The 15,350-nt window shown below is 41.8% G+C and overlaps 1 pseudogene; it reads left to right on the plus strand.

Moving 5' to 3' along the window:
- LOC129041525 (retinitis pigmentosa 9 protein-like) overlaps window positions 1–14,027 on the plus strand; it is a 30,372-nt pseudogene extending 16,345 nt beyond the window's left edge.
- The last annotated feature ends 1,323 nt before the right edge of the window (window positions 14,028–15,350 follow it).

Genomic DNA, 15,350 nt, shown 5'->3' on the forward strand with positions numbered 1-15,350 from the left:
TCAATGCATATACTTGAGATGTTCTGTCCATTTCATCTTACTGAAGGTGGCTACTCCCATGCTTATCATCCAGGCATCTCCCTTTACCAAGATATGATGGACTGAATGTTTGGGTCTCCCCATAATTCGAATGATGAAGCCCTCATCTCTAATGTGATGACATTTGGAGATGGGGCCTTGTGAGTTAATTAAAGTTAAATGAGATCATGAGGTTAGGGCCCTCATGATATGATTGGTGCCCTTTCAAAGAAGAAGTACTAGAGATCACTCTCTCTTGTGCAGGCCCAGGCTCGTACACGCATTCTCGCTCTCACTCTTGCTCTCTCCTGTCCTATCCCCACCCGCTTGTGCCATGTGAAGACAAAGTAAGAGGGCTGCCATCTCAAGTTAGGAAGAAAGCTCTCACCACAGACCTACCTTGCTGGGACCCTGAGCTCAGATTCCAACCCTCCAGAGCTGAGAAAATCAATTTCTGTTGTTTAGGCCACCCGGCACACAGCATTGTTATGTTAGCCCAAGTTGACTAAGACACCATCATTCTGCAGGTTCCTTTAGCCTCTCTCCTGTGTTGGATCACCCATTTTCCTATATCTGGAGTGTTCTTTGTTACTATATTCTGTTCTTATGGTGTAATGAATCCTAGGGCAATTTCCTTCCAGATGGGTTTATAGGAGGTAGAATTTTTTATTTTTTTATTTTTTCTTGAGACAGGGTCTTGCTCTGTTGCCTAGCCTGGAGTGCAGTGGTACCATCTTGGTTTACTGCAGCCTCGACCTCCTGGGCTCAAGTGATCATCCCATTTCTCAGCCTCCCACGTAGCTGGGATTACAGGCATGCGCCACCATGCCTGGCTAATTTTTTTTTTTCTTTTTTTTGAGACGGAGTTTCACTGTTGTTGCCTAGGCTGGAGTGCAATGGCGTGATCCGGCTCACTGCAACCTCTGCCTCCCGGGTTCAAGCGATTCTCCTGTCTCAGCCTCCCGAGTAGCTGGGCTACCGGTGTGCACCACTGCAGCCACCTAATTTTTGTATTTTTTGTAGAAACAGGGTTTTGCCATGTTGCCCAGGCTGGTCTCGAACTCCTGGGCTCAAGCAATCCACCCACGTCAGCCTCCCAAAGTGCTGGGATTACAGGCATGAGTCACCATGCCCGGCCCCTAGAATTTTCATTTTATATTTTTTAATTTGCCAGGATATCAAATTCTAAGTTAAAAGTTAGGTTGCTTTAGATTTTGAAGGCATTGCTTCATTTTCTTGATTTTCTAGAATAGCTATTGGGAAGTCCAAAGTAATTCCAATTTTTGATCTTTTCCTAAGGCCTTTTATCATTGCTTTGTTTTTTATTTTTCTTCTCTGGAAGTTTATAGCATCTTCTCATTCCTGGTGTTCTAAAATTTCACAGTGGTGAGCCCTTTCAATCTGGAATGCAGGTCTCTCAATTTTAAGAATTTTAAAAATTCTTTTCTCACCTCTGTGTCTGCAGTTCTATTCTTCAGATAGGCACTATCCTAGCTTACACCAGCTTAGCCCTATTCAGGGTAGCAGGGACTACACAAGGGTGTTCTTTTTAGGGATCAGCGATTATTAATTAGGGTCATTTTAGAGGGTGGCTGCCACAGTATTCTTGTTTTTTAGTGAAAGATGAAAAGTTGATTGGTAGCCCTAAGTGCCTGAGTAGGGCTTGTTGATCCCCCACTGCAGGGTGATTTTCTAGGTAATTGGTTGGGGAACAACTGAGTTCAGTTATCTATTGGTTTTTCTTCTTTGGGTGGCTTATATTTTCCCAGAGAAGGCTCCCATGTGGAAGGCAAAGCCATGCTGTGAGTGTTCTGGGAGCTGAGTGGAGGGAGTCTGGGAAATCTATCATTGGTTTTCCATTCATTCGTATGATCCTCTATGTCTGTTGCGGCAACTTCCTTGAGACCCACCTGACGTCTCCGTGGCCAGAGAACCTCTGTTATACCTTTTCCACATGCTAAACGAACTTCTGCCCAGACCAAGGAGAATTGCCTATGGACATTTAACCAATCCTCCTTATTTTAACTGCCCCTTCACCTCCAGAAGTATCTGGTGCTGCCAATTGCTGAGCTTTGGAGGTTCTGCAAGTAGAAACTGAGTCGGTTCTCAGATTCTACCCTCTGCTGCCTTAGACTTCAGTTTTCTAGGATCTGCTATTCTTTTAGTATTCATCTATCTGCATTATAACATCCCACGTTTTTTCATATGTGACTCTTATGGTTTCCCAGTCCTTCTGTGTTTATGGCTTTTTAAAAAAGGTTTTTTGTGGTTTATTTTGGATCACTCAAAATCACCCTCAAATAAATGTATAATGCAGTGATTTTTAGTAACTACCAAGTGTGTGCAACCATCATCATAAATAAGTGTTAGAACATTTTCATGCCTCCCCCGCCCAAGATCTCTCAACCCATTTCCAGTTCATCCCCATTGATAGCCCTAGGCAACGATTAGTCTACTCTCTTAGTGAATTTGGCTTTTCTGGACATATATAAGTGATCCGACTCTTTTCATTTAGCATGTTTTTTGAGGTCCTGCAATGGCATCATTTATTATTTCCTTTTTCTGCTTATCTTTGGTCCGGTTACTCTTCTTTTTCCTAATTTTTATGATAAAAACCTAGATTATTGATTGAGACCTTTCTTCTATTGTAAGAATTAGAAGCTATAAATTTTCTTTTAACCACTACTTTATCGGCATTGTGTGAATTTTGGTATGTTGTGTTTTAATTTTCTTTTCTTTTCTTTCTTTTTTTTTTTTTTTTTGAGACGGAGTTTTACTCTTGTTGCCCAGGCTAGAGTACAATGGCGAAATCTCGGCTCACCGCAACCTCTGCCTCCCAGGTTCAAGCGATTCTCTTGCCTCAGTCTTCCCAAGTGGCTGGGATTACAGGCATGCGCCACTATGCCTGGCTAATTTTGTACTTTTAGTAGAGGCGGGGTTTCTTCATTTTGGTCAGTCTGGTCTCAAACTCTCAATCTCAGGTGATCCACCCGCCTTGGCCTCCCAAAGTGCTGGGATTACAGGCATGAGCCACCACGATGGCCTGTTGTGTTTTAATTTTCTAACATCCCGTTTGACTCCTGGATTGGTTACGCATGTGTTATTCAGTTTCTATGTACTGGATTCTTCAAATTTCCTTATATTGTTGCTGTGTAATTTGAGTCCATCCTAGTTGGAGAATATACTTTGTATGGTTTAAATCCTTTTAATTATATTAATTCTTGTTTTATGGCCTAATATAGGGTCTCTGGATAATGTTCCATGTTGACTTCAAAAAGTGTTTACTCTATTGTTGGGTGGTAGAGTGTTTTATAAATATCTGTTAGGTTCAGTTGATTTATATTGTTGCTTAAGTCTTGTAATTCATTGCTGATCTTTTCTCTGGTTGTTTTATACATTATTGAATGGGGAGTATTGAAATCTCTATTATTGTTACATTGTTCTGTTTTCCCCTTCAATTCTGTCAGTTTGTGTCTCAACTATCTGGCACTCTTTTGCTAGGTTGCATACATACTTATAAATGTTGTATCTTCTTGATGGATTGACCTTTTTATCAATACAAAATGTCCTTCTTTGTCTCTGGTAACAGTTTTTATCTTGGGGTGTATTTTGTCTGAAATTATTGGAGCAGCTTTAGTTCCCTTTGGGTTACTGTTTGCATCATATATTCCTTTCCATCCTTTTACTGCCAACCTAATTGTGTCTTTAAATCTACAGTGTGTCACTTATATCTAGTGCTTGGATAGCATTTTTCCTTTTTTTTTGAGACAGGGCCTCTCTGCTGCTCAGGGTGGAGTGCAGTGGCACAATCACAGCGCACTGCAGCCTAGACCTCCCAGGCTCAAGCAATCCTCCCACCTCAGCCTTCTGAGTAGCTGGAACCACAGGTGCTTGCCACCATGCCTGGCTAATTTTTAAAAATTTTTTGTACAGACAGGGTCTCACCTTGTTGCCTAGGCTATTCTCAAACTCCTGGGCTCAAGCAGTCCTCCTGCCTTGGCCTCCCAAAGTGTTAGGATTACAGGCATGAGCCACTGCACCTGGCAGATAACATTTTTATCCATTCTATAAATCTCTGCCTTTTGATTGAAGTGTTTAATCCATTTGCATGTAATGTAATTACTGTTAAGGTAATTACAAACCTATGCGCACGGTTTTGATTTTACCAATTTTAGTATTAATTAGAAAAGTGGTTCTCCCACTTTGATATTTCTACAAATAACCAGTAAATCTTTTAAAATTCAGGTTATATGTCCGTATCAGGCCCAACCCAGAAATACTGAATATCCAGTATTTGAATATCCAAAATACTGAATACTAGATATTCAATATTTCTGGGTTGGGTCCTATACCCTGCTTTTCTAACAACCTTCCTCATATTGTTGAATTTGCTGGTCCATGGACCACACTTTGAATAGCTGGGATCACCTTTCCATAAGAGGATTTTGAGCGGAAATGATATCTTCTGGATATCTATACATCAATGCTTGTTCCATGGCATTTCACATTCCTTCAGCTTTGCCATAAAGGCAGATATTAGTTTGAAAGAGTGTAGTCCTTCTTCCCCAAACCTGAAATGGTGAGGGAGATAAGGATAGGGATAGCTCACAGGCAATCAATAGAAATCCACAAACTTAGGCCAGGCACAGTGGCTCACGCCTGTAATCCCAGCACTTTGGAAGGCTGAGGTGGGCTGATCACAAGGTCAGGAATTCAAAACCAGCCTGGCCAACATGACGAAACCCTGTCTCTACCAAAAATATAAAAAATTAGCTGGGTTTGGTGGCATGCATCTGTAATCCCAGCCACTCGGGAGGCTGAGGCAGAAGAATTGCTTGAACCCAGGAGGCGGAGATTGCAGTGAGCCGAGATCGCGCCACTACACTCCAGCCTGGGCAACAGAGCGAGACTCTGTCTCAAAAAAAAAAAAAAGAAAGAAAGAAAGAAAATCCACAAACTTTATTTTTTTCAGTGGTTTCCTGCATTCAATCTTCAAATAAAAATAAAAAGAGAAAAACTTTCTTGCCCTGTCACTACGTATTTTCTGTAACTACAGCATAGAGCAAACTTGGCTGAACTTACCTAAATCCCTCTTCATGCTTCCCAACCTAGTTGCTTAGAATTGCTTGATACTCAAACACAGGGTCTCATTCACCATTCCCATACAATTTCCTGATTTACACCACATCCAGATGGTGCTGAGAGGATATGAACAGGTGAGAGAAGTAACAAGGATCTCATCCATTCTTGCTTTGCTCACCACTTCCTTTTTCTCAGAGGTCAATGCCTGATGCCAGGTCCACTCACTGAAATTCCATGAAGACTGGAATTTGTTGCCTTGGAGCTTGTATATACATTCTGTTGTTATTCTCCTCCCAGTTCCTCATCAGGACCTTCTGTTGCTTCTAATAGTTAACCTCTTTAAATAGCACAGTTTCCCTCTTCTGCAAGTAAAGTTGCAGTAGGGTTCTGATGGCATTAATATTTTAAAAGAACTTGTGATTTTGTTTACTTAAAAGTGAGGGATGTGAACAGATGTCGACTCAACCTGAGAAAGAAGCTATTTGTTCTAGTGACTAAATTTATAAATGAGATTCAGAGCCACTTGATTAATAGAAGATATTTACTTTGAAAAATACAGTGAGACACACTAAAAAAAATTGACCTTTTGCAGTACTTTTCATTGGATTGCTTCATAATTTCTTGGTGTTGGAAAATTAATTCCTAAAGCACAAGATTAAAGGATGCCTGGGTAAGCAATTAGTTTACCTGTCTTTTCTGGGACCTTACACGGTTCATCCATGATTGCATTTTCTTTTAGAACTGGAGTTTAATGAATAAAAACTTTAATATAATCTACTGATTCTTTATCTCACTAAGGTGAAACACTCTTATCTTACAGAAATATTTCCCCTTTTCTTTGCTTTTAGGTTGGCATTGCAAACGGTATGGTCACCGAACAGGCTACAAAGAATGCCCTTTCTTTATCAAAGACAACCAAAAGTTAGAACAGTTCAGAGTAGTAAGTAAAACCATACAATGTCATTTTACCTTAATCAGAGATGGTGAATATTAATTAATCCAGTAGCCACCAGCGAACTGAATGTTCACATAAATTACATTCCCAGAAGCCTTTTGGCCAAAGCGTCTGCTGTTAACTATACCTCTGTTAAATTGCATTTGTGAGACAAATTTAGCTCTTTAAGAAAAAAACTAACATTTATAAAAGTGTTCTTTGCTTATACATTGGGACAGTGATTCTTTTTCTGAAGAAGACATTGTTCCCTATTCAACTCCCCTTTTAAAAATTTATTATATAAAAAGTCATGTCTCATAACTAAAATCAGAGTTTTAGTTTCCCAGTCTTTTTTTTTTTTTTTTTTTTTTTTGAGACAGAGTCTCACTCTGTCACCCAGGCTGGAGTGCAGCGGTGCCATCTTGGCTCACTGCAAACTCTGCCTTCTGGGTTCACGCCATTCTCCTGCCGCAGCCTCCCAAGTAGCTGGGACTACAGGCACCCACCACCATGCCCAGCTAATTTTTTGTATTTTTAGTAGAGACGGGATTTCACCATGGTCTCGATCTCCTGACCTCGTGATCCACCCGCCTCAGCCTCCCAAAGTGCTGGGATTACAGGCGTGAGCCACCGCGCCTGGCCTAGTTTTCCAGCCTTTAAAGAGTAGATGTCTGTCTATTATAAGCTAGAATTGTGTATATTTCCTCTTAAATGACAGTTAGACAGATCTATCATTAGCATCATCTATCTATCATTTCCCGCTTTAACATAGAGTCACCTCCCAGAGGTGTTAATTCACTGTTCAGTAACTACTTCTGCCAAGTGAAATATGCTGCCTTGTGGATCTACTGGAGTGATCAGCATACACTTGTCCCTTGGTATCCATGGGGAATTGGATCCCAGTATTCCCTGGGATACCAAAATCCACAGGTGCTCAAAGTCCCTCATATAAAATGGTATAGGCTGGGTGAAGTGGCTCATGCCTGTAATCCCAGCAGTTTAGGAGGCCTAGGCAGGTGGATCACCTGAGGTCAGGAGTTTGAGACTAGCCTGGCCAACATGGTGAAACCCCAGCTCTACTAAGTATACAAAAATTAGGCTGGGCATGGTGGCTCACTACTGTAGTCTCAGCACTTTGGGAGTCTGAGGTGGGCAGATCACCTGAGGTCAGGAGTTCAAGACCAGCCTAGCCAACGTGGTGAAACCCTGTCTCTACTAAAAATACAAAAATTAGCCAGGCATGGTGGTGGGCACCTGCAATCCCAGCTACTTGGATGGCTGAGGCAGGAGAATCACTTGAATCCAGGAGGTGGAGGTTGCAGTGAGCTGAGATCATGCCACTGCACTGCAGCCTAGGTGACAGAGTGTGACTCTGTCTCAAAAAAATAAAAATACAAAAATTAGCCAGGCATGGTAGCACATGCCTGCAATCCCAGCTACTTGGGAGGCTGGGGCATGAGAATCGCTTGAACCTGAGAGGCAGAGGTTGCAGTGAGCCAAGATCATGCCACTGCACTCCAGCCTGGGTGATAGAGTGAGATTTTGTCAAATAAAAGAAAGTAGAATAGCATATAAGCTGGGGACATACTCCTGTATATTTTAATCGTCTCTAGATTACCTATAATACTGAATAAAAAGTAAATTGTTGTTAAACTGTATTGTTTAGGGAATAATGACAAGAAAAAAGAGTCTGAACATGTGTAATACAGACACAACCATCCTTTTTTTTTTTTTTTTTTCCAAATATTTTCAATCCTTGGTTGAATCTGTGGACATGTAACTCTTCAGGATATGAGGGCCAGCTATATATGAAACTGAAGTCAACAGACATTCTTTTAACATTTTAAGGCATTTAAAGTTTTGTGTTTTTGTCTTAATCTGAAAAATAATTATTCTAGATCAAGCACTTTTAGGTGAAATGTCAGTTTTTACAGATAGTATAAAACAAAGCTTGTTGATAAATCTCAAAAATTTAATGTACTTCTTTTTGACTTAGAAATTCAACTTCTAAAAATTTACCCTAAGGATATAACAGAACATCAATTTATACAACTCTATAATCATAATGTTCATAATTATGATTATTTTATTTTATTTTATTTTATTTTGAGACAGAGTTTCTCTCTTGTTGCCCAGGCTAGAGTGCAGTGGCATGATCTTGGCTCACTGCAGCATCCGCCTTTTGGTTTCAAGCAATTCTCCTGCCTCAGCCTCCCAAGTAGCTGGGATTATAGGTGCCCACCACCACACCTGGCTAATTTTTATGTTTTTAGTAGAGACGGGGTTTCACCATGTTGGTCAGGCTGGTCTCGAACTGCTGACCTCGTGATCCACCTGCCTCGGCCTCCCAAAGTGCTGGGATTACAGGTGTGAGCCACCGCGCCCAGCCCATAATTGTGAATTTTAAGTTACTTTCAATTATAGAATACAAGAATACAGTTTATTTGCCTTATTAAGCAAAATGAAGACCTCATAGTAAGGCTTTTACCACCAAGTCCAATCTTGCCTCCCTCCTGAGAGTGAGTTTGCAGCAAATAGCTTGATGTGTATATTTCCAGACTTCCTTGGGGTATGTAACACGTATTTTTGAGTACTTATAAATGATCATTCCTATGTATCATTTTGCAACTCATTTGTTTCGCTTAATACTATCTTTTGGTCTAACCCAATAGAACAAAGAGAATTACCTCAGTATTTCTAAACTTGAGTACTGTTTTATAGTATGACTCTTCCAGTTTATGCAGTTATTTCCTCATGAAGAATATTATTTCGTGTATTTTCTCATTGGGAAATTCTTTTTGTAGCCTTAATGAGTTATCAGTGATATGACCCTTAAAAGGATTAAAACATGTTGAGCGTATGGCTACATCAAACAGTAAAAGAAAAAAAAACTGTTTTCTGTAACATAGGGGTTTAATTTTATTTAACTAATGGTCCATGAAGCCTAACCAAACCTTAACCTTCTCTGTCCCTTAAGGCACATGAGGATTTCATGTATGACATCATACGAGACAATAAACAACATGAAAAGGATGTAAGGTGAGGTTGTCCTGGTGATAATATCTATTTAAAGTTTTAACTTCTATAAAGTTGGAAAAAAACCTTCTAGCACTAGGAGAGTGATATAGTAAACATGGTATTTCAATTGTGAAATATTTATTGGGTAGGAGTCATGGCTGACAAGACCAGTGTTGGGGAATGAGCAGGCCAGCCTCCTCCTCCTTGGGCTAGCTTAAAGCTGTCGGCTTGGTCCAGTTCTCTGACCACTGCAGTTGATATTAGCAACCCATGTTGTGCTGTCTACTTGCATGGTACAATTGGTACTTTGATGTAATTCAGTTTATCTCCTCTAACGTCTTAAGGATCTGAGCTTTTGTTAAAAATTATACCTAGACAAGATTAGAGAGTGAAAAATTGGGAGAGTTTGTTTTTTCAAACTGGTTACATTAAATTACAATTGTTGAGGATGTAGATTATCTGTTAGGAAACTGAGCAGTTGGGGAATGGTTTAGTAAAGTATGCGTCTGTTAGAATTTATAATTGTAAGTACTGTGAGAACCTACAGAAATGACTAGGACAAGGAAAATAATACAAAAATGGCTTGTACACTGGTTACAGACACATAAAAACAGGCATTCAGGTGAAGAAGAATGGAGAAAACAGGTAAAAATAAAAATAAGTACTGTCTTTGTGATGTAGTTATTCATGATCCTTCCATACTGCTTTTGAATGACAAATTTATTTAAGAAACTTTTAAATTAAAGCAAAAACTCACTGTTCTTTGATCAATCTTGAATGTTTAGGATACAGTAGGTAAAACAGTTACTGGAGGATTCTACCTCAGATGAAGATGGGAGCAGCTCCAGTTCCTCTGAAGGTAAACAGAAACACAAGAAAAAGAAGAGGAAAGAAAAGCATAAGAAAAGGAAGAAAGAAAAGAAAAAGAAGAAAAAAACAGAAGCATGAATCTTCCAAGTCAAATGAGAGTTCTGACTCAGAGTGACAAGGACATGATTTATTCAACATTCTCTTCTCAAGAATCAAACACTGTGGCCAAGGAACAGAGGAAGATGCAGTCAGAGAAAGTAGCAGGGTAGAGATGCTGAGAGAGGAGGATATGTGGGTCACAGCAGTGAGTTCCCACCCGCCTTCCAGTGAAGATGTGACCCCAGGAGAGGGAGTGTCTCCTTCCAGGTGCTAGCTCTGGACGGCAGCTGATTTTAGGCAGGAAAGTTTCTTCGGTGTTGTCCTCCCTGCTGGTCACATGAGTTTACGATTCCTTTGAAGTGTCTCCCGCAGGGTGGCAGGACTGGGAGAATCTCTGAGGAGTGTCTTTCAGGCCCTCCCACAGCTTGTGCCCTCCACAGTGTAGACTTGAACACCTGGCCTTAGGTGATCCTTCCACCTTGGCCTCCCAAAGCATTGGGATTACAGGCGAGAGCCACTGCTTGGCTAAAATATTTATATTTACCTGACATGATTTGTTGATTTGGGGGCTAGGGAGTTCTTAAAACAACAATAAAAAATCTTCTGTGTCTGCATTCTACTTCACTTGCTTTCTACTGCCAAAGTCCCATGATTTTCACAGAGTGACTGACTCAGAAAAGATTTAGGAATATAGGGGGATTTCTGTACTAGGTCAGGTATCCACATCCCAAAATCCATCCCTCCCTTTCTTCCTCTTCCGGTTGCCTGACCACAGCCCACCCGTGCTCTTGTAGCTGAAACTAGGCCACAGTAGAGGCATCTCAGGAGGCCAGGGTGTGTCTGCAGCTGGAGGAGAGGAAGTCTATCCTTTGCTGAGCCAAAGTGAAGCTGGATCTTGCTCATAGGCAAGTGTGTCCTTCTGTGGCTAGCACTGGTCTCTTGCTGCTTTAGGCACTCAGTCAGGGTCCCAGAAACTCACTCCCATTTTCTGCCACTTTTCATGGAGTTTGGATTGCACTTCTTTAAGGAACAGCCAAGCCAGGCCCAGACTGACCCTTCTTCAAGTCTCATCAGCCAGTGCTCCTGTTCTTGGCCTTGGAATACCACCTCAGGAAAATAATCGGTTGAGATTAGAATGGCCAGGACTTACTATTTCTGAAAACTGTAAGGCCAATGGATTCAGCCTTGCCTTACACTTATCCTTGTCATCATTCCTCAGCACGCAGAACACAGGCCATCTGTCCTCTGCCATATGCTCAGCATTTCTCACCCAGGTACAGCCGGTCCTCTTCTTCCAGGAATTGGCTACTGTCCCTCCGCAATTCCATTCATGATAAAAGCATTCTTATACAACACAAAAGATGCTGCATCAATGATTCTCAAACCTCCAAGATATCCACATCAACTAGCAAGCTTAAGATGCAGATTCCTGTCCTCGACTCACAAACTTCCAGAATTTTCCATTCCCTAGGTCTGAGGTGAACCTGGGAATCTGCCTTGCTAACAAGTGATGCTGACACTGTTGATTTGGGGACCCCACTTGGAGAACCTGTGCTCTAGATCTCTACCCTCTTACTGAAGCCTTCTTCCATTTCCTGCTTTAACTGGAATCCAGCCATCCACCCCTGTAGCCCTTGCAAGTGAATTGTCCCTTTTCCCTCATTCTGTGTTTTCTCCTCTTTTTCTAGCCTAGATTCCAAGGAATATCACTTTGGCCTGTCATCTCCCCTGATCTGTGATCCTTTTGTCCAGCTTTCCCCAAAGAAGCATCAATCAAAATCTTCCGCTGTGCTCCTATAGACAGACTACAGGGGAAAAATCCCAGAGCCCCTACAAATCCATCTCCAAACTCAAATGAGAAGTGAGCTCAAAAAGCCCACTAGCAAACCAAAAGTGTGCTAGTCACCCACTTAAACTTTCTTTTTCAGACATCTCTTTCAGATACACATTTTCCATTCCTATCCAGGGAGACAAAATAAGCCCTCAAACCTCCCTTCACTCAGACATCGTATGATGAGTGTCAGACATCCTACTGATATGGTTTGTATGTTTGTCTGCTCCAAATCTCATGATGAAATGTAATCCCCAGTGTTGGAGATGAGGCCTGGTGAGAGGTGTCTGGATGATGGGGGTGGATCCCTCATGAATGGGTTAGTGCCATCCCCTTGGTGATGAGTCAGTTCACACCAGATCTGGTTGTTTAAGTGGGAGTGGCACCTCTCCCTCCCTCTTTTGCTCTGGCTGTTGCTGTCACCATGTGATATGCTGGCTCCTCATTGCCTTCCACCGTGACTGTAAACTTCTTGAGGCCTCACCAGAAAGATATTCCAGCACCACACTTCTTGTACTGTCTGCAGAACCTTGAGCCAGGCAAGTGTCTTTTCTTTATAAATTACCCAGGCTAAAATGGCATCATGATTTCTCCCACTAATCTTCAGGACTGTTAATAGGATGCACTTTACTGCTATGACTAGATTGTGTTACCAGTACAAGGAAAGGGAGACCATCTGGGTGTTCCTAACCAAATCATGAGAACCCTTTGGAACTCGAGTTGTCCCTGGCTGTTAACCAAAGAGGAGGTCAGAGAGTCCAAGCCTGTGAAAGATTCCACACATCATTACTGGTTTTAGAGTTGAAGGGGCCACATGGTGAGGGATGAAGCAAACTCTCATCAAAGGTTCCTGACTAACAGCCAGCAAGGAAATGGAGCTCTCAGTCCTACAGCTGAAAAGATCTGAATTCTGCCACCCTCAATGATTCTGGATGCATATTCTTCCCCAGAGCCTCCAGATGGAAGCCCACCTCTGCTGACATCTTGGGTTGGGGTTTGTGAGATGCAAGATCAAGAACCCAGTTGAGCCTGCTCAGGCTTCTGACCTACACCACCGTGAGGTAATCAGTGATGGTGGTTTTGAGCTTTTATATTTGTGGGAAGGTGTTAATGCAGCAACAAACTGATCCAGAGGTTTAATGAGCTTTCCCTCCTCCTCTCAGGCCAGTCCATCACCTGTGCTCTCGACTCCACTGTCAGCCAGCAGTAGGGGGCAGTGGCTGGAGCACTGGCCCTGCATCCAGACTGCCTGGCTTTGAGTCCCAGCTTTGCTAGCTGTGGAGTTCTCCACCTCTCTGTGCCTCCATGTCCTTGACTAATCATGTCTACCTCCCAGACTTCTAGTGAGAATAAGGGGACTTGATATGCATAAAGCATTTAGAGCAGGGTGTGGCACATCTCAACTCTAAATGTTACCTGCTTCTGCTGCTACTGCTGTCACCATCATCTAATCCTCAGGGAACTTCCTCCTCCTTTATCCCATGTCACTCACGTCTTCAAACTGTTCCTTTCTATTGTGATCTAGCCCCAGTATTTAAAAATTGTTTGGGCTCATGCCTGTAATCTCAACACTGGGAGGTGGAGGTAGGTGGATCACTTGAGGTCAAGAGTTTGAGACCAGCCTGGCCAACATGGTGAAACCCCATCTCTACCAAAAATACAAAAATTAGCTGGGCATGGTGATACATACCTGTTGTAATCCCAGCTACTCGGGAGTCTGAGGCAGGAGAATCACTTGAACCTGGGAGGCGGAGGTTGCAGTGAGCAGAAATTATGCCACTGCACTCCAGCCTGGGCAACAGAGTTGAGACCCTGCTCCTCCAAACCCCGCCAAAAAAAAAAACAATTGCTTTAAAATTGTAAAATACATGCCCATAAAGAGTTCACAATTCTGAGCCATTGGAGAATAAAAAGTGAAAAGGGAGTCTACTTATGATGTTTTGATACAGTGCTCCAGATCCTGATCAAAATGCATTAGCAAACACACACATGTAAATGCACAGTTTTTGGTTAGCTTTACATAACTGATAATCACTAGTAATACTGTTCTGTGACTTCATTTCACTCACCATATGTTGGCAATCTTACTGCTCACTACAAGCTTTGAATGGCTACAAAATTCCTTGGCTTGAATGTGCCATGATTTGTTTAACCATTAATCTATTTATCAGAATGCAATTGTTTCCCATTTCTCATTCCTACAAAGAAGACTGAAAATAAAAATTTTTGAGTAAATATCTTTGGTTTTTTTTTTTTTTTAAGACGGAGTCTCGCTCTGTCACTCAGGCTGGAGGGCAGTGGCGCGATCTCGGCTCACTGCAAGCTCCACTTCCCAGGTTCACGCCATTCTTCTGCCTCAGCCTCCCAAGTAGCTGGGACTACAGGCACCCGCCACCACACCTGGCTAATTTTTTGTATTTTTAGTAGAGACGGAGTTTCACCGTGTTAGCCAGGATGGTCTCGATCTCCTGACCTTGTGATCCGCCCACCTCGGCCTCCCAAAGTGCTGGGATTACAGGTGTCAGCCACTGCACCTGGCCTTGAGTAAATATCTTAATGTACGTATGCAAGTATTTCAATAGAATAGTTCCCTAATAATGGAATTACATATTTTAAGTTTGACAGATTCTACCAAATTACCCTCCAAAAGAGTCTACCAATTTACCCATTCTCTTACAGTATATAAAGTGGCCCATTTCCATATCCAGCAGCATTTAAACAAGCTCAAGTCTCCCTTTAAAAGAAAAAAAGTATCCTGAGGCCACGCACAGTGGCTCATGCCTGTAATCCCAGCACTTTTGTAGGCCAAGGCAGGAGGACCATTTGAGCCCAGAAGTTTGAAGTTACAGTGAGCTATGATGGCACTGCTGCACTCCAGCCTGGGCAACAGAGTGAGACCCTGTCTCTGAAAAAAATAAAATCCTCCCTTGATCCCATGTTTCTATCTAGCACTTTTCTCTCCTTGACAGCAGTTTTGTCAACCTTGGACTCATTTATTTTAGGGACTGAATAATTCTAAGTGGTAGGGTTCGATTCTGTGCATTGTAGGGTATTGTGCAGCATCTCTGGCTTGTAACCACTTGATGCTACTAGTACATCCTCCAGTGGTAGCAACTAAAATTACCTTTGAATATGCACATGCAAAAGAATAAAATTGGTCCCTTGTCTTACACTATACACAAAAATCCACTCAAAATGGCTTAAGGACTTAAACTAAAATCTGAAACTGTAAAACTTGTAGGAGAAAACAGGGAAAAGACTACATTGGCCTGGCAGTGGCTTCTTGGATATGACATTGAAGGCACAGGTAACAAAAGCACAAATAGATAAGTGGGATTGCATCAAGCTAAAAAGCTTCTGCACAGCAAAAGAAATATCAACAAAACAAAAAGGCAATACGTGGAAAGGGAGAAAATGTTTGCAAACCATAAATCTAATCATGGGTTAATATCTACAAAATACAATAAACTCCTACAACTCAATAGCAAACAACCAGATGATCCATTTATTATAAAAATAGGCAAAAGGCCAGGAGTTCGAGGCTGCAGTAAGAGCCAT

Source organism: Pongo pygmaeus, chromosome 6 (assembly GCF_028885625.2).
Source record: "Pongo pygmaeus isolate AG05252 chromosome 6, NHGRI_mPonPyg2-v2.0_pri, whole genome shotgun sequence".
Lineage (NCBI taxonomy): Eukaryota > Metazoa > Chordata > Mammalia > Primates > Hominidae > Pongo > Pongo pygmaeus.